We start from the raw sequence: 21,812 nt of genomic DNA, 5'->3' as shown, positions 1-21,812 counted from the left end.
CAGCCAGTAACTGACTGTTGAGGACTGTATATATACTTCACAGCTACTGGCACTTCCATCAACCACTTTAGATGGGACTGCCCAACTCTGGGTTTCCAGCACTTATTAAAACAGTACTATTTGTATAATGCAAGGGTACAATAACATTTCAAAGTAAGCGACACAGACACACTCCAGGTTTTATACCTTTATTAATTACATTACACACTTTTCCACAGGCTGTCTTTTTTATTTGATATTACAGTGCATATGGAAGACATATTCAAGACACATTATACCTTTATTAATAGGTTAGAACACTCTTTTTCAGGCTCGCTCACTTATTTTATATGACAGTACATGCAGAGATATTATTCTGGACATATTTTACCTTTCTTAATGTGTTACTACACTCTTTTTCTGGTTCTCTGACTTATTTTATATAACAGTGCATACAGAGGAATTATTCAGGGCGTTTTATGGCTGTATTATTGGGCTACATCACTTTCTTTCAGGCTCTCTCACCTATTTTATATAACAATACATGCAGAATAATTACCAACCTGCCTGGTGGCGCAGCCCTAGCAGCCTATCTGCGTAGGCTTGCTGATTTGCAGCACGTACACCTGCAGCTGTGAAGTAAATGAAGGTATATTGAGACATATCTATCCATTATACATAATCAATTAGCATGTCTTACATACTGCATTCCATGGCTACCTACTCAGTATCGGGGCCTCTTGCATCCCACGGGCCTCCTGTATCCATTGGTTCAGTAGGTCCTGCTTCCATCTCTACAGGTATGCGTGGTGGTGATCGACCTGCTCACCAGTCCGAGGAACGCCTGTGACACTGGTGAGGTCATGAGCTAACCGGTTCCAAGCCTCTGCCTTGTACTCCATCCCTTGGAACTGGCCCTGCAGGAGTCTTGACTCATGATGGTGGACAAGGAGCCAAACCATGTATTTTGACTCCTCGATGCCCCAAAGTTGCACTCTAAAGTGTGTACCCTCTCTAGCACCAGCCATTCTAACTGCAGATGGGAGCTACAACCAGTTATGGCAGGTATTCTCACCTATGGGGCTTAAATATGCCGCATTTCCTGCACTTTTTTGTAATTGGCCATTTTTGAAAATTCTCGGCTGACTGCAGACCTCCTTAGTAATGGCTAATCTACTATTTATAAGTATATGTATGTTAACAGTGGCTGTTTATCCTAAGCTGTCATGGCTTAGTGGTTCAGTACTTTGATTATGGTGCACAGAGTCCTGGGTTCGAACCTTGTCATTACATTTTATTTTACTACTGTCCAGACAGGCTAGGGGGTGTGGCTGTGTTTAGGCAACTTTGCTCTACATTGCTCCATGTTGCCCTACAGTGCGCTGGTTGGCACGGCGTGCACCTCCACGCAAACCGATTGTGCTGGGTAAAGCACTATTTAGCTATGGGCAACTCTATTGTGCTGGGTAAAGCACTGCTTAACTACAGGCAACTATATTGTGCTGGGTAAAGTGCTGCTTAACTGCGGGCAATTATATGTCAGGATCCTTTCTAAATATATATTTTGTTCACTGATACATAGGCCATTTCAATGCTTTTTAGTAAAATTTTAATCATATATGTCAGGAATTATTTCATATACTAATTTAGAACATAAATAGGAAGGGGAGTGGTGGGACTCGAACCATGAATGCCTCCTCTTTGTGCGAATGCTCTACCATTACGCTATTTCTATTTGGCATAATTTGCATAAACATTCCTTCTTATGCTCTTCCATGTTGGGATTGCTAACTGCAGCTAAGCAATGAGCACACCTGCACACACATGCGCAAATATGGGCAGCTATATCGGGAATTAGAAAAAAAAAATGAATGTTTTACTTTTTATAACTGTGCTGGGGGTTTACAATGTCAGGGAGTGTGGTGTTGGGTACATGGACATTTGAGTGGACTCACTCTTGTGTGTTGACATTTTGCATTTTGGATACTTGCAGGGGCGTGGACCTTTAGACTGCTCGGCAGTCGGACACGCCCCTTGTTTTCCTGCATGGTCCGTGTTAGACTTGGAGTTGAGTCAGCGTGCCCTCATGAATATTCATGGCATGCTGACGTCATGCCATTCAACTGCAGTCTCCGAGTAAGACTTATTTAGTCTTAACACGGAGGGTTCATGAATCTGGGGGAATGTGTTTCCGTTCAATAAGAAATTTTACCATCAGCGACTGGGTGTAGCAATGGGCACATCAGTCGCTAATACTTATGCTAATTTGGTATTAGCTATATGGGAGGGAAAATGTATTTTTGACAAACAAAATGGAATGTTTAGAAATGCTAATCTATGTTTCTTTAAGTAATTTGTGGATGATGTATTTATGTTATGGAAGGGCAGTTTAGATGAACTGACTTCATTTGTTGACTATCTGCACTCTACTACAGAGTTCTTGATATTTGATGTTCAGTCATCTTGTGATAATATTAACTTCTTAGATATTATGGTATTTAAAAAAGATATGCTATTCAGTACTGTGATTTATAGAAAAATGTACTAGCAGTTAGGTATATACATTCACAGAGTATGCATCCTAAACATATTTTCAAAGGAGTTGTTAAAATCAATTTATGAAAGCAAGCAGATTAAGCATTGAGAATGAGATGTTTGTAAGGGAAATGGAAGGTATGGCATTAGACTTTAAAAGCAGAGGCTACAATAAGACAACTATTGAGGAAACAAAAAGTCTGGTAAAGGACTTAAGGAATGATGTGGCCAAACCTTATTTTTGAGGGATGGTAGTGGCACCTCAAATGATGTGAGGGGTGAGAATAAGAATAAAGCTAGAGTTAGATATATGATGAAATATAACTGACATACTAAAATAATACAAAGGATTATTAATAAAAATTGACCGTCCTAGCTTCTAGTCAGGAAGTCAATGAGATAGTGGGTCTAAAACCTTGGTATGTGTATAAGCGGGAGAATAATTTGAAACAATACTTATGTTATAAAAATCTGAATAAAAGGAACATAGATAGCTTTAAGAATAGAAAGAAAGTTGGAACTATCCCCTGCCATAACTGTGTCCATTGTAGGAATATTAATACAGACATAGTATTTAGACATCCCGTATCTGCACTTTTTTCAAATAATACAGCATTTAAATTTATTTATTTGTGTTGCATTGAATACTATCTAGCTGGAAGTTGTGACTTTGTTTTTTCAGTTAGTTCCTCACCCACCCTCCGTGCTGTTGTTTTGGTGTTAATCTTGGTGGCTTTGAAATTGCCCGCCCCTCTTGTAAATTTGCATTTGGATACTCCTCCTGGGCCCATCTCATTTGCTCACTCAAAAAAAAAATTGCACTTTTTTTCATCTGCTTTTACTGTATTTGTGTTTCTTCCTACTTTATTTTGCTTTTGCATCATCTTAAAAGTACTCAATTTTATTTATTACTGCTTGGTGTAGCTATCATTCTAAGCCTTTTGGTTTAAGCACTTGGGCTTCAGGCCAGTTGTTTTACATTAAGAAGGTGTGTGGTCTGCACTGTTGTGGCAAGACAGGCAGCTTACATCCTTCTAAGTTGGGAACTGCTGATTGAGGGCTCAGTGTCTGTTATTCTAAAAGTGTATTACTTCTGGTTGAAGCACTTGGGCTTCAGGCCAGTTATTTTTACATTAAGAAGGTTTGTGGCCTGCACTCTTGTGAGAGGAGAGGCTGGACTCTGCCCTTCTGAGCTGGGAATTTCTGGTTAAAGGCTTATAGTGCCTGCATATTTGAACTGTTTTTTACTAAAATTGGTGCACCTTGTTAGCTGTAGCATAGACTAGATCCAGGCCTGCTGAATCTAGCTTTGTTTGCATAACTTGAGCACTAATCCAGGCCTTCTTTTTTGGAGAAGGTTCCCCTGCACCCCAGTGGCAGGAGTGTGCAGTTAGAAATTGTCTGATTGAAGACTACAGGAACAGGGCTCAGTTTTGAGATTTTTTTACTGGTTAATTGGGTAATTTGTTTAAAAGCCTTTTCTGATTACTTGTAGTCATCTAAAGCTGTTTTAAGTGTATATTTTACTGTTTGTAGTCGTTTAAAGCTGTTTTAAGTGTATTTTTACTGTTTTTGCCTTATCTTTTCAAAAAAAAATGTTTTGTTGATTCCCACCTTTCTAAGCTAGTGTAGTCCTTTTTTCAGGCTAGTGCTGAATTTAGGGCTGTTACAATTTTCTGAGTTGCCCATACCTTACTTGGATAGAAGGAGGTTTCTCTGTTCACCTTTGAGAGATAGAGCTTTGAGCAGCCATCTGTCCCTGGAGGAGTGGTTCCAGCCCAGAAGTTAGTAGTTTGTGGGCCATTTTGGGCTAATTTCTATCTCTTTCATTTCCCTGCTGAAAAAATGCATTTGCACGGTTTTGCACATCCAGGCAGCACCAGTTAGCTAGGGCTAAATTTATCCCAGCTCCACCAAGTCTCCTCTTCAGTTTTTCCCTTGAAAGTAGTCTAACTCTCAACCTAAGCACTTATAAAGAATCCTACAGTCCAGCACTTGCTCAGACCTAATAGCAAGCACTAATATACCCCGACACTTGATTGCCCAGCAGGGCAAGGCTCATTATTCACCCCTCACTAATCAAGTGGCTAAGCAGATCACCCTACTATTCAGACATGACCAAAGGGCAATTTCAGGCATACTGTCCAGTCCAGCTGATGAACCTGGGTATCCTGAGGCAATGTTGCAACTGCCTCATGTACACAGACAACCCTCTCCTCCTACCACAAAACATTAACATACGTGAGAGATGCAATTATATAGCTAAATTGGAGGCTAAGCTCTCTCCACCCAAGACTGGAACAAGCAGTCATGAGGCGAAGGTTAACACTTGCACCACACATCCAGCCTCACATAGACATACTAAACCAACAATGGCAAAAAAAACCATAAATACACAAAATCATACTCGGAGGCTCTAAATAAAAACCTGCAAAAGCATTACAGACCTCCAAAGTAGATACCCAAAAACCTGCACCTCCCGTCACAAACCAGACAACACATAAAACACGAAATCAGTGTGCAGCACAATCACAGCCCTTAAGGCGAAATAACATACCTAACACACTAGTAATAGGCGACTCTATAGTCATGCACACTGACGTCCCACTCACTAGGCTGGACAAGGAGAAGGTTACTGTTAGCTGCCTGTCGGGAGCTAGAATCCACCACATAACACAAGCACTCAGGTCACTCCAGAACAAGTACAAATATGACTCTGTCATTGTTCATGCTGGTGTGAGTGACCTGAGATGTACCTCCCTGGACTACATGAAAAGAGACATGAAAGAGCTCATTGATCATGTAGCCCAGGCGGATATGACCCTGACCCTGAGTAGCATCCTGCCCTCACCAAGAATGATACCGCAGTATAAAGAAACAATGATCAATTTCAACAATTGGCTAAGCTTCTGGTGTCACTCAAAAAGGATCCAGTGTCTGTCAGCCTGGGACAACATGCTTGACAGGCCTTGTTGCTTTGCAAGAGATGGCTTGCACTTGTCACCCCTAGGCTTTCGAATACTGGCCAAGGCTCTTGCTACCCCCATAATGCCTATTTTAGGCAAGGCTCAAAAGTCAAACCCACCTTCGTAAACAGCACAAATAAAAAAATGAGGGTTATGCTACTCAATGCCAGGAGTTTAAATCTCAAAATGCATGTGCTCGAAGCACTCCTCAGTATGGAGAAAGCTGACATCTGTGCAGTAACTGAAACCTGGTTCAAGGATCCACAGAGCACCCCAGCACTACCGGGCTACAACTCATACCACACATTTCGGCCACAGAACATGGACCAAAACACAAAAGGAGGGGGTGTATCCATATTCATCAAGGATACCTACACCTCCAGGTTAGTGGCACAGCATGATACCTCTGAGATCATCCATGTGCAACTAACATCAGGCAAATCGGCAATGCAAATTGTGGCCTGCTACAGATCACCCTCCATGACCCAGGACCACCACTCTACCTTTCTGGAGACACTGGAAAACATGAAGGTCCTACCAAACACCCTGATATTGGGTGATTTCAATTACCCTACCGTTAACTGGGAAAACTACTCAAGTACAAATTCCCAGGTCCAGCGCTTCCTGGAATTTATCAACTCAAATGCCCTGGATCAGCTGGTAAACTCCCCTACCAGAGGTGAAAACATATTGGACTTGGTCATCACCAACATGGGTGACAGGTGTTCCACACCAGAGGTCAACCCATCACTGGTTAGATCAGACCATAAACTAATCACTATAGATGTCTATACCCCACCACCACCCCCAACTAAGGAAACCACATTAAAAAAGTTTTCTAAAGCAAACTTCACCTTACTTAAGACAGAGGTGGTAAGTTTCACAGCCCCCACGCTAAAGGATAACGCTGCCCAAGATGCAGAAACCTTTACAAATACACTCTATGAGCAACTACAAGGATGCATGGATCATGCCATCCCTAGCAAAAGCAAGACTCACTCCCCTAAGAGAAGGAAACCAGTCTGGTGGACCTTGCCATAAACAGAGTATACAATAGAAGGAGGAAACTAGTTCAGAAAAAAAGCAAATCCCAAGAAGAAAAGACATCCCTGATCAGTAACAGTAAGAAACTAAGGTCTCTCATAAAATCATCCAAGACTAACTTCAAAAGAAAAATAGCCAAGGATTCGAAAGATAACCACAAAGCCTTCTTTAGCTATGTCAAGAATCTAAGTGGCAACTCACAGATATGCTCTGAGCTAGTGCAAAATAGCACAAAATATACTGAACCCACTGATATTGTCAACATCCTGGCAGATAGATTCAGTGCAAACTTCACCCCACTCTCACTCCCAAAAGAGCCCACAACAATACTGGAAAAGTGTAGTGTCCTGAAAATCACAGACACACAGGTGAAAACAGCCCTTTCAAAAGCCAAAAGCACAGTGTCAATCGGGCCAGATGGTTTCCCAGGCTGCATCTTGCACGGACTACAGAGTGAACTAACCCCCCACATAAACACACTGTTCAACCTCAGCCTCTCCACAGGCTATGTGCCCATAGAATGGCGTACATCAACAGTTATTCTGCTCCGCAAAGGAGGGGCCACAACTGACCCTGGTAACTATCGCCCCATAAGCCTGACTAGCCTGGTCTGCAAGGCTATGGAGCACATCATAATGGAACTCATTAACAAAGACATTGGGAACCTCCAAACACTTGACCTGACCCAGTTCGACTTTGTTAAGGGCAGATCATGCCTACTAAACCTGGTTGACTTCTTCGAGACAGTCACCAAGGCCATAGATGAGAGGAAGGTAGTTCACACAACCTACCTTGACCTCACCAAGGCTTTTGACACCATTCCCCACTCAAGAATTATAGAAAAACTCACCAGCCTGAACATAAACCCCTCCGTCACGTGATGAGCTGCCAACTGGCTTACAGACAGAACTCACACGGTAAGAAGAGTGGGAACCAGGTCCGACTCTAAACCAGTTACAAGTGGTGTCCCACAAGGCTCGGTCCTGGGACCCCTACTGTTCAGCATATACTTCTCAGAAGTATAGGCAAACACAGGAGGACTATGGCTAACCAAGTTCGCTGATGACTGCAAACTGGGAGCCATAACTGACTCTCTGGCTGACACATACATCCTCCAAGAGGGCCTTACTGAGACAGACACCTGGTGTCAAAGTCATGGTCTCAAGCTAAATGCCAAAAAATGCAAAGTCATCCCGTTCGGGAAAAACAAAACACCCATGAATTACCACATAGGTGGCAGCCCCCTTAATACAGAAGAGGTAATAAGAGATCTGGGGACCCAGGTAGATAGTAATCTCTCCTTTGACAATCATATTGCCAAAGTAGTTAGGAAATCCTTCTATGTAGCCCATCTAAGTACTAAAGGGTTCGCATCTAGAAATAAAGAGGTTATAGTGCCCCTCTACTTGTCACTCATCAGACACATCAAAGAGTACAATGCCCCATCTGGGATGTACCTCACAAGACACTTCCAACAGCTGGAAAGACCACAAAAGTACCTCACCAAGAGGATTACTGGTCTCAAACATATGTCCTATGCAGCCCGACTGGAAAAACTCCATTTGTACTCAGTGGCATATCGCTTACTCAGAGGTGATCTCTGCCTGACTTACAAAGCCATGTCCAACTCAGAATTGATGGACATGCTCCACCTAAAGAAATCCAAGTTACTGTGAACCACTCGCTCTAGTGAGCTAAACCTCACCACAACAATAAATAGAACATGCTGGAGGGATAGATTCCTGTCACAGAGACTCCCCATGCTTTGGAACAAAATTCCTAACTACATTAGGCAGAGCCCCTCAATAACACTCTTCAACAGAAACCTTGACTAGTGGATGGGTAACAGAAAATATACCCCTGGGATCACTTCATTGGCTCTTCTTGACAGAGGCTCAGTTAATTAATCAATGGGTTGGTGAAAGCTGACACACTCTGGCTAGACTTATAAAATAAATGCCCTCAGGCAGATAGCCTAGTACCTACCTATGAACCTATGAACCTATTAGTCAAGAAATGTTTGAATTTAAAGCTCTAGGTACTTGTAACACTGAGAATGTAGTTTACTTTAAGAATTGTGTCCAATGCCAGTGGTTCTACATTGCTAAGACTAATAAGAAACTGAAATATAGTTTTAGTGCGCATATGTCAAAGATTCATAGGAATGTTACTACTAATGCTTTGGCAAAATATGTATCCAACTATGGAGTAGAACATAAATTTAAATTTAGAATTTTACAGACTGTGCATCTTAGTGATAGTGGGGGGGGATATAAATAATAAGACAGAACTAAATGAATACAAATGGATTAATTATTTCAGGGCTGATAGCTTACCAGGGCTTAATAGCAGCAACAGTATTAAACCAGTTTTAAAGTATAAACATGATGTTATATAAGGAATACTTATTTTAACTTGATATTTTTCATGTGTCCTGTTTAAATGTTGATCAAAAGTTGATTACTGATGTTAATTTGAAGTGTAAATTGATTGGCTGTTTTTAATATATAAGGAAGGAGTTGTTTGTATGTTTAGTACAGTGAAAAAGAGTTTAACTTGAAAGCTTTGTTAGTGCAGTGTTTTATTAAATGGATTTATTGAAGGATGGACTTCTGCTTTGCTTTTTACTAAATGTTTATATAATCACTCAGACCTGAGTTACAAAACACCTGTCACTTAACATCAGTTATTTCTAAATACACACATAAAATTACCCCTCTGCTATCTATGATTGCTGTTTGTAAAACAAGAAATTAAAACTTCTTAAATACTTCACATTACTGTGCATCTATAGACAGGGAACTTCTTCCATCCCCATTTTTTATACACCTTACATGTTCAGAAATCATGCCTCTCAATGCCCTTATGGTTGCACTTGTATGAACTGCTTCACTTTTTGAGTGCTGGGTATCGTTCAACATTTGCTGGTACCACAGGTAAATCTCTCTGTGGATCCCACTGAAAAATCTCTTAAATCTTTACTAAGTAGAGACTGTTTGTTGTAAACTTATTGGCATAGTAACATTAATATATATATATATATATATATATATATATATGTACATTTTTATACTGTGTGATATTTTACAGATTTAAACAAAGAAAAAACAAGTACTTGCAATCTTTTTGTGTTCAATAGCCATACTGAAAAATTAAATATTGCTGCAGCACAGATACTAAACGTTTTCCTGGGAGTAACTCTGGGTTTACAATAAGCACATTGATTGGGCTATCCAATCAGCATGTATAGTTTTGTATAACAAAGAACTTTTATTGTATAATTCCTCAAATAATCTTCAAATGTTTATAACAATATTTTTTAATAACTATTAGAATGTGTTTTGTGTACCATAATCCTCTTTGGAATATATTTCTTGCTAATCTTCAACTTTTCTTTTTCTTTTTCATTCACTCACTTGTAAGGCTTAAATCCTTTAGTTTGCTCTTGCGAAATGTCTTTATATACATTCTTTATAGCCTAAATTGGTTACCTGCTATTATAAAATAATACACATCTGTTTCATTTCCTCTCCCCAAAAAATGTTTTATTCTTTTGTACGTCCTGACACCCTGGTCAGTTGTCTCTTTTAAACATTTTTTTTTTAAATGTAGGGTTCTTACTATAATACACTATTAATCTGCAGTAACATCTTCTTCTCTATATTTTTGTATATAGCTCATTACATTCATTACATGCATACATGCATACATTCACTGTTTTAATGAAGAGTCTGTGAGAATGTTGGTTGCAGGAAAAGTCTGCATGTAAAACAGCCAGGGGTGGAGGGGCAGCATAACAGATGAAGTGTATGGGAGATGAGGCCCACTAGACACCAACAAGATCAGCAGATACAGAGTGTTTGTGTGTGTGTGTGTGTGTGTGTGTGTGTGTGTGTGTGTGTGTGTGTGTGTGTGTGTGTGTGCATATGTTTTTATGTGTGGGTGTATGTGTGTGTGTGTGTGTGTGTGTGTGTGTGTGTGTGTGTGTGTGTGTGTGTGTGTGTGTGTGTGTGTGTGTGTGTGTGTGTGTGTGTGTGTGTGCTTGTGCGAATATATATAGGCATATATAATGGATTAATAATGGAAGAGGAGGAGAAACAAGTTGGTGGAACAAATGATTGGGTGCTGGGAGTGATCTGAACCAAAGAATATAATTCTTTAAACTCAAGGATGCCTGACTGCAAGCAGAAACTCTGAATGTCTTTGGGGTGCGAGACTATGTTATCTTCTTGAGGGTTACACAGAATTTTGTAGGTAAACAAATAACACCACCTTTATCAGTTTGGTAAGTGGCATCAGATATGACCAAGTACAGTGCCTCCATGTAAGGGAAGGAGATCAAACCCAACGCAACAAATATGACTAATGTAGTACTTAGCCTAGAAGCTTTGCAATAACTAGTGTGCATCTTCTCTCGGCTCAATCTGCCAAGTATGCACTTTAAAATTTTTGTGCATATGTGCATGAAACATCTTGAAGTGGCTGTTTCAAAAATTGCAAAAAATGTAATAATAATTTCATCTAGCAATCCCTTTAAATGACAGTCTGGCAGATAGCTGTTGCTATTAATATTAGCAAGAATGTGATAATTAGCACACTTCCAAAAACAATAATGTCCAAAATTAGATGTACTTTATTTTGATTTTTCTAAGCACAATACTTTATTTAGATACATATAACAAACACTAAAATTTGAGGATCTGAGAAACTAACCATATCTGCTGCATGTATTCAGTATGTATACAGAGCATTAGTCATAATGTGAACTGCTCATGTCTTCATCTTTGTTGTCTGTTCTTTTTATATAGATCATTGGCCAAACATGGTGCACTGTTTTTAGGAATAAATTAGTATTATAATTAGCAGCATTAATGATGTAGAGCTATTAAAGGTGATTCATACTTACATTGCAAGCACACACACACACACACACACACACACACACACACACACACACACACACACACACACACAAGTTCTTGTGAGCGGATACACGTGCATGTATGCATGCATATATATTACACACACACACACACACACACACACACACACACACACACACACACACACACACACACACACACACACACACACACACACACACACACACATGCTAGGAATAATATCCAAAAAACGTATTTATTGAACCACACAAGTCTATCAAGCGCTTTCGCTCAGTGCAATACTGAGCTTTATCAAGATAAAAACCATAAACAGCTGATCTTATTTAAATAAATGGATAATGATCATGTGATCCATTAACTAAAATTAATTAATAGCTAATTTTAAAAGTTAAATACTAACAGGTAAATATAAAATCCAAACAAATGCCCTTTTACATACCTCATTTAAAAACTTACATATATAATAAAATGTTAAATATTGTATATATTGCTTACTATAAATATTTACATAAATTATTAAACAATTACATTTCTGTTGATGCATAAAAAACATAAAAAACAATAAAATAAAATGATGAAATGATAAAATGATATCATGTGACAATTCTCTAATTTAATAATGATATCGCCTTCCTAAATTTTATAACTTGGCCCTTCTTAATTTCAAAACACTACTTAAATTCATACTATCATTTAATCCTGGCCATTTTGCAGCATCTAACCTTAACTGCCATATAAGCTCCTTATGTTCTAATTTGGTCTCCCAGTCACCCCCTCTATTGTCAGGTATTATCTGTTCTAAAACAATAAATTTAAGTTCCATGTTGGGACAGGACAGAGAATGCTTATAAAAGGCATTAGATTCCTTTTTCTTGGAGATATCATAAAAATGTTCATAAATTCTTCTCCTTAGTGTCCTTCCTGTTTTCCCTATATAGAAACTTTGACATTTTATACAAAGACCTAAATAAACAACATATTTTGTATTACAGTTGAAATATCCATTTGTCTGACATGCATATTTTCTTGATGGAATGTAAAAACTGTGACCATTAAAGATGGCAGAACATTGTTTGCACATTCCACACTTGTATGTTCCCTTCTTACGTCCATTACCAACAGTATCCACTATTTGCTTTTTCTCAAATATCTCTTTCATATTAGTGTCCCTGCATCTGACAAATTTGGGGTGTTTCGGGACCATCGCTAATAAATCTTCATGTATTGTAAGAACTGGCCAATATCTTAATATTGTTTCTTCTATTAAGTTAGAATTACTGGAAAATGTATGTATATAATTATTCTGTTCAACTTTCTGAGAATTAATGCCCAAGCTGCCCACTTGTGTTATCGTGGACCCTAATAAAGGTGGATACTTCTCCTCCCTATGTATACAAACTTCAAGGACCAAATTATTGACTAATGTAGCAGGTTAACCTCTTTCAAAGAACCTCTTCTTCAAAAAGTTTACCTCTTTTGAAAAATATTCTGTAGTGCTGGACATTCTGGAAGCACGTATAAGCTGCCCTTTAACAATTCCTTTCTTTTGATAGAAAGGATGGCTGCTTTCAAAATGCAGATATGAATTGGAATATGTAGGCTTCCTATATACTCTTGAAGCAAACCTATTGTTGATGGCATCTTTGACCAAGGTAACATCCAAGTAATTCAGACTGTGATTACTAACTGAATGTGTAAAAGCCAAGAATGAAGTGGTATAATTAATATAACTAATGAATTTCTGAAAATCCATTTCTGTTCCACACCATAAAAGACATATATCATCTAGGTACCTGACATAATGTTTAATATACTTTGCCCATTCCATTTTAAATATAAACGTCTGCTCCCATTTGTGCAATACAATATTTGCATACAAGGAGGCGAAGAAGCACCCATTGCAACGCCCATTTTCTGTTTGTATACCTCACCATTAAAACAAATAAAATTGTTTTTCAACACAATTTCCATAAATTCAACTAATAAGTTGATAACATTTGCATTAAGCTTAGCCTCATTGACCAAGACCTCATTAAACCAATCAAGACCCGTTGAATGCGGTATACTGGGAACCAACTGTACTATATCAATAGTTACCATTAAAAGGTCAGGGTGATATAATTGAAATCCTATACCTTTTAGAAAATCCCAAGAATCTTTACATATGTACTTTAAAGATGTAACAAATTGCTTAAGTACATAATCAATAAATTTACCTAAAGGTTCTGTAATACTTCCTTTACCAGAGACTATTGGTCTAAATTTCAATGGATCCAACCCTTTATGGGTTTTCGGGTTACCAAAAATTACTGGAATCCTTGGTTTAGCTACAAATAAATAGTTATACAACTTTTCATTAATAGCTCCCTGCAAAAGATGATCCATTAACAGGCAGTTAATTTTGGAATATGCTATATGCAACTCATTTCTCGATATTAAATCATATTGCTCAGAGTCTTGTAACATATTATGAATATGTGTGTCATAGTCTATGGTATACATCAAAACCAAGCCCCCCCCTTTATCTGGCTTCATCACCCTACATCTCTCTTCTTTAAGAAATTTTATTAAGTTCGTTTCATTCAAACTTAAATTTTGGGGGACTGTGACAGATTTTTTGGTATATATAGCCCTTATATCTCTTTCCACCAGTTCCTCGAACACCTTGATAGAGGGATGTGTAGGGGGATTGAATGTGCTCTTTCTAGAAAGTGTACTGTCCGGACAAGGTTGACCCTTAAAGTATAATAACAAATTCAAATGTCTAACAAACATTTTAAGATCTATTAACTCTGCTTCTAAATTAAATGGTCGTGCTGGTACAAAATGCATGCCTCTTGTGAATAAATCAAAATGTTCTTTTCTTATCTCTATATCCGTAAAATTGTAAACAGAGAAATTATTCTCTGTTAACACCGTGTAATTTGTAGAGGTATTAGGAAGCATATCTAAAGTCCTATATGATTCTATATCAAAATCAGAATGGACATTTCTGATTATTTGTTCCACCTCCTCAGTGGAAATCTGGTCCCCCTCCCCCCTGACTTGTCTGGGGGAAATGTAAAATCCTGGTGTGGATTTTTTCTTTCCTTCTCTGCTAACCTCTCACTCCTTCTAGGCAATTCAGTATATTAATCTGCATTATTACTATTGTGGGCATTAATTTGTTGTATAGAACTATTGTTAACCCATCTTTGCTGGAAGTGGGTAAGCTATCCCTTCATTATATTCCCTAATATCCCTTTCAAGTTTGTGGATCTTACGATTCAACACTTTAACACAAAATTGATCCACCTCATCAAAGATATTGTCATAATTACGTTTCACAGAAATAAAATTGGTATCATTCACCATTGTGTTATTCAAAACATTCAAATCCTTAAGCAAAGTATCAGCCTTTGTTTCATACTCTGCTATCATAATTTCCAATGGGTGCTTCTTGCGCCTCCTTGTATGCAAATATTGTATTGCACAAATGGGAGCAGACGTTTATATTTAAAATGGAATGGGCAAAGTATATTAAACATTATGTCAGGTACCTAGATGATATATGTCTTTTATGGTGTGGAACAGAAATGGATTTTCAGAAATTCATTAGTTATATTAATTCTATCACTTCATTCTTGGCTTTTACACATTCAGTTAGTAATCACAGTCTGAACTATTTGGATGTTACCTTGGTCAAAGATGCCATCAACAATAGGTTTGCTTCAAGAGTATATAGGAAGCCTACATATTCCAATTCATATCTGCATTTTGAAAGCAGCCATCCTTTCTATCAAAAGAAAGGAATTGTTAAAGGGCAGCTTATACGTGCTTCCAGAATGTCCAGCACTACAGAATATTTTTCAAAAGAGGTAAACTTTTTGAAGGAGAGGTTCTTTGAAAGAGGTTATCCTGCTACATTAGTCAATAATTTGGTCCTTGAAGTTTGTATACATAGGGAGGAGAAGTATCCACCTTTATTAGGGTCCACGATAACACAAGTGGGCAGCTTGGGCATTAATTCTCAGAAAGTTGAACAGAATAATTATATACATACATTTTCCAGTAATTCTAACTTAATAGAAGAAACAATATCAAGATATTGGCCAGTTCTTACATTACATGAAGAGTTATTAGCGATGGTCCCGAAACACCCCAAATTTGTCAGACGCAGGGACACTAATATGAAAGAGATATCTGAGAAAAAGCAAATAGTGGATACTGTTGGCAATGGACGTAAGAAGGGAACATACACATGTGGAATGTGCAAACAATGTCCTGCCATCTTTAATGGTCACAGTTTATACATTCCATCAAGAAAATATGCATGTCAGACAAATGGATATTTCAACTGTAATACAAAATATGTTGTTTATTTAGGTCTTTGTATAAAATGTCAAAGTTTCTATATAGGGAAAACAGAAAGGACACTAAGGAGAAGAATTTATGAACATTTCTATGATATCGCCAAGAAAAAGGAATCTAATGCCTTTTATAAGCATTCTCTGTCCTGTCACAACATGGAACTTAAATTTATTGTTTTAGAACAGATAATACCTGACAATAGAGGGGGTGACTGGGAGACCAAATTAGAATATAAGGAGCTTATATGGCAGTTAAGGTTAGATGCTGCAAAATGGCCAGGATTAAATGATAGTTTGAATTTAAGTAGTGTTTTGAAATTAAGAAGGGCCAAGTTATAAAATTTAGGAAGGCAATATCATTATTAAATTAGAGAATTGTCACATGATATCATTTTATCATTTCATCATTTTTTTTTATTGTTTTTTATGCATCAACAGAAATGTAATTGTTTAATAATTTATGTAAATATTTATCGTAAGCAATATATAGAATATTTAACATTTTATTATATATGTAAGTTTTTAAATGAGGTATGTAAAAGGGCATTTGTTTGGATTTTATATTTACCTGTTAGTATTTAACTTTTAAAATTAGCTATTAATTCATTTTAGTTAATGGATCACATGATCATTATCCATTTATTTAAATAAGATCAGCTGTTTATGGTTTTTATCTTGATAAAGCTCAGTATTGCACTGAGCGAAAGCGCTTGATAGACTTGTTGTGTGGTTCAATAAATACGTTTTTTGGATATTATTCCTGGCTCTCACTTTTTCCTGCCGTGGATCATACTTTTACTTTTACTTGGTTTTGGTCATCAGTTTCTGTTTTTTTGGTTTTTACGCACACACACATGCATACTTATATATATATATATATATATATATATATATATATATATATATATTTATATGTATATATAGAGGTATACAATAGATAGAACACAAACATGAATAACTGATCTATTGTCAATGCCACATAGCAGTTATGGTGTAAGCTGCAGAAATAAACATTTAAGTATGCAACAAGAAAACATTCATATGTGTAAACACGCAACATATATAAACTGGTGTTACAATAGCGACACTGTGCTTGCCCACACATTCCATAAGCCCACCTATTCCAAAGGTCCTATAGAAGTGAGTTGCATTCTTATTTTGTTTTCTGTTACTTCCAGTTTTATTTAATGATTGATTTGATCTTGTTCTGCAGGCAGGGGGATAAGGACAACATTTTTTTTTTTTTTTGAATAGATGGGTATTTTCCACTAACATAAATGCACAGAACCAAGATAACACAGTAAGTCTTGCAGTAATAATGAACATAGAAAAGAAGCAGGAGAATAAGCATTAAAATGTAGTATAGAACAGCATAAATACTTTCATTCAGTAGTATAGAACAGCATAAATACTTTCATTCAGTAGTATAGAAAAGCATAAATACTTGCATTCAGTAGTATAGAACAGCATAAATACTTTCATTCAGTAGTATAGAACTGCATACATACTTTCATTCAGTGGTATAGAACAGCATAAATACTTCCATTCAGTAGTATAGAACAGCATAAATACTTTCATTCAATAGTATAGAACAGCATAAATACTTTCATTCAATAGTATAGAACAGCATAAATACTTTCATCCAGTAGTATAGAACAGCGTAAATACTTTCATTCAGTAGCTTGTATAGATGTGTTGGAATTTAAACACTTGTCTGTGCTGTATCCGGGAGATCAGATCAGTAAATTATGAATCGTTGCTGAGATTTTGAAATTGGTCTGTGTGTATGAATGCAAACCTGAGCAGTGTTGTGGAGCACTGGTTAAACAGAATAAGTACATTCTTAAAGTGGGACAAGCAGCACTTCCATGCATTTATCTCCACTCATTCCAATGAACTATATCCCTAAATGTTAACAAGTACTTTTCATTCCTTATACCTCCTTACTCTCCCACCTTCACTTCCTTCCTTACTGTTATCAAATTCTCTTCCCTGACTTTCTCTCTAAATATAACATAAGCCTGTTTTTCCCTCACTTCAGAGTGTAATTCCTATTTGTATTAAACTAACTTACATTTAATTTCTCTACAAACTGTCTAAATTTTCTCTAAATATTATACTGCGGTGGTGGTGCTGTGGTAGCGCTGTCGCCTCACAGTTAGGCGTTGCACGTTCCATTCTCAGTTAGAGCGTCTTCTGTGTGTCGACATGCGTGAATGGGCATTCCTTCATTGAAGGTTGTGCGTTAGGCCCAGCAAGCCAGCATGTAAAAAATCTACTGCCAATCATTAGCGGACCAGAGTTCCGCTGTGGCGACCCCTAACCGGGAAAAGCCAAAAGACAGTTTTATTAAATGTTTGCCATACACCTTGTATACGTCCTTAACCGATGTTTTTATATTATCTCTAATTTGTTATAATTGTATAAACTGCAAAAATGTTTTTGTTTTATTTTTAAAGATTGTAAAATTATTGATCCTAAAATGTGTTGTAATAATTTGGAGCTTTTCTCCCTGGGCCTCCACTGAAAATGGGCTTCTACCCAGTCGGACTTTCCCAGTAATCAAATGTCAATAAATAAATAAATAAATAAACAAACAAATAAATAGCACAGCAGTAATGCAAGCAGACAAAGCCATACAGAGAAAGATGTACAAGTGCAAGCCATAACACGCAGAGTGGCTATGTGCCACCATACATGAATCTCACAAGATCTGGAAACATTAATACAGAAACTTCTGTGAAAATGAATGTAGTTATATGTAGAAATAATGCTACACATCTAGTGTGTCCCATGATAGGATGGTACAAAATGATTCATGACAATACATATATGCAGCTGTAGACTAATGACAACTACTGTCATGTGGGGTGTGGTATGAAGCCAGGAGAAGGCAGCAAGCAGAAGAAAACACAAAAAGACATCATGTAGAAGAGAACAGAGTGGGAAAGACATGGGCCAACCATTTACTTTAAAGAAATGGGGACAAGAAATGGGAGGAAGAGTGTTTAAAAAGCAGAGGAAGAAAACCTGGGTAGGTCAACATGCAGGAGCAAACAGATAAACAAAACAGCCAGGACAAAGAGGGATGAAATGCACATGAAAGACTAAATGGACAGAGGCACAAAGAAGGCAGACAAAGGGTGCTGGAGAAAATTAGACATTGCACAAGGTATGGGGCTGAACACAACAGGAAAGGGATGCACTAGGATTGGGATATGGTGACATACATACACTATGAAGGCTGTCATGTCAGCTCATATGTTACTATCTTGATATATTACTGACAGATGGATCAGGAGTTGGGTGGTATGGGCCTATCCCTCCTGTTGTGACCTAATGGTTGTGGCCAACCAGCTGAGTGAATCTGCAATGTACACCAGTATTCCAGGCAGTATTTCATGTTGGTTATATGCCTCATTTCCACCCAGTTAACCATAGATTCCAACAACTGTTCAAACTATGGCTAAACCACCACAACAATGGTTCTAGGCTACTTGTCAATGTGAGGTTGAGACTCCACTAGGCACTCCCAGCTCGCCACCATTGCCAGCTGTGATGTGCTGTGGTCGGGGAACTAGAAGAACCACACAGTCTTCTGGAAATACACTTAGATGATGCATAGTGTATATGTATGTGTGTATATATATATATATATATATATATATATGTGTGTGTGTCTGTGTGTCTGTGTGTGTGTGGGGGGGATGTGCGCATATATATATATCTGTGTATATATACACACACACACACATATATATATATATATATATATATATAAATGTATAAAACACATGTGAGCTTATGCCAGGACACAGGACCCTGCTTAGTCATAGCTGGCATACTGAAGGAATACATTTTAGCTGTACAGATGTTCTCAGAATGTCCAGATTTTTGCCTCATATTTTTGGTCTGTTTTTCATAACATTGTTTTTTTGGCAAATCACTGGCTAATCATTAAAGACTGAAGTCAGAAAATAATGAGAGACATTTGAGTTTCAGACTTAATACCCTTCAGAAAACTAATGCTAATGCAAAACCTGTTATTTTATCAACTTTCCTAGTTTGTAAGAGCAATATTTAAAAAGTATCCCTACTTTTGGTCCTTTGTCCCTCCCATTATTTATGGCTTTGTCTAGACTTCTTGCTCCAAGAGGTTGAGAGGTATGGCTGAAGGTCATGTTCCACTCATGCTGAAAGAGAAAGGTTCACATCAGCAAACTATGTCAGGTGAAAGGTAAGATGCCAGAACAACAGTTCAAACCAACAGTGCTGTACCTGTGTCTCATAACCTCTTTTTAAGGACATTGGTAGATATGTGTCCTGTATACATAAGTAAACAGATATATGCAGATATATGACTCTTGTATATAAATCACTGCATCTACATTAGCATGGAAAACAAGCCACATTATTTATTTATTTATTTATTGTTATTTTGTGTGATCGCTAGGTGCATATAAATCTAAAAAGTAACTGGCATGGGTCTGAAATTCTTTGTTTTACCTCATGAAGTACACAAACTTAAACAGCAACTTTTAGTTATTTGAAATGTGTTTTTTGTTTTTCTACTACTAATTTGGGACTTGAGCTTTCCTTTAGGTACTAAGAATGAGAAAAGGTGGTCAAACTCTAGCCTCCCAGTTTGATTGACCACCCACTCCCATATTGATTACATCAGCCTCTTACATCATCTAACCCCACCCTGGGCCTCATGCATGGGCGTCTACAGGATTTTTTGCAGGCGGTGCAAACCCAGAGGCCAGAACTCCAGGGTATATCTGTTTATGTGTGGATAACCAAGAACTCCTGCTGCATTCCACACTGTAGTACAGAAACTGACTGTGTCACTGTGGATTTATAGTGTATGAACCAATACTGACAAAACTACCCATTTCAGAAAATGTTAACCATAAAAGGCCACTCAAAATTTTTTCATTATAATCCACAAATATCACTCAATAACCACAATCTCTTCAGAAGTAAATGTCATCCAAATAATTCCATATTAAAGAGGTGTGGCAAAGCAACTTTACATGTCAATGTTTTATCTACAAATTCAGTGCCTGCTGCCCTTGAAGAATTAATTGCCTATGTTACATTTAGAAAAATTGGTAAATTGGTAATACTGCAGTAGGGTATGACTGACAAACTGACAATAAGTTCATAGTTACTAGGCATCTCATACAAAGGAGGACACACGCAGGAGTGTAGAATCCCTATTCCTCCTTAAAATGTACCAAATAATCAGCAGTCAAAAGGGTACTGCAATATCAGCACTCCATCTACAGGATGTGGGAGTAGAATCCACAGCCTTCTGCACCAAAGGCAAATACGCTACTAACACTGCTTTCAAATTCTACAACACAAATACTGACTACCATTTGATAAACAAAACAGTTAGTTGCACATTGAAAACCAGACTTAGCATGAGCAACAGTAAATTTATCTTCCCTCGAAATTCACAATTATATGAAAATGCACTGAAACTCATAATTCCCTCAAAATGTACTAAAAGTCAAACTTACAATTTCATCAGCAGTCTGGTAGTTAGTGTAAAGGAGTCAGACACTTGTCTCCACTGAAGCTCACAATTCCTTCAGCAGTCTGGTAGTTGGTGTACAGGATTCAGGCTCTTGTCTCCTGTAACCAAGTTACAGGGTCAAGTCTGATCAAGTTAATTGACTAACCTGCCCTCCTCCCTAACTAGGGAATTACGTATCATACCTCCCTACCTCTCAACCTCTTAGCATAAGAAATCTGGACAAAGCCTAAAACAATGGGGGTACAAACCCCAAAATAAGGACAGGTTTTAAATATTGCTCTTATAGACTTGAGAAAGTTGTTAAAATAACATTTGTCTTAGCATGCATTTTCCAAACGAAATGAAGACTGAAAACTCAAATGTTATGATAATATTTAGCTATTTCACTCCTCACTGATTTGCCAGAAAACCACAAATTTTGAGGAATAGACCAAAAATATGAGGCAAAAATCAGGACATTCTGCAAACATTTGGACTGTTGAGAGGTACG

Source organism: Protopterus annectens, chromosome 1.part0, assembly GCF_019279795.1.
Source record: "Protopterus annectens isolate FY-2018-M chromosome 1.part0, PAN1.0, whole genome shotgun sequence".
NCBI classification, from domain to species: Eukaryota; Metazoa; Chordata; order Ceratodontiformes; family Protopteridae; genus Protopterus; species Protopterus annectens.
The sequence above is the reverse complement of the archived record's forward strand: the minus strand, read 5'-3'. Positions refer to the sequence as shown.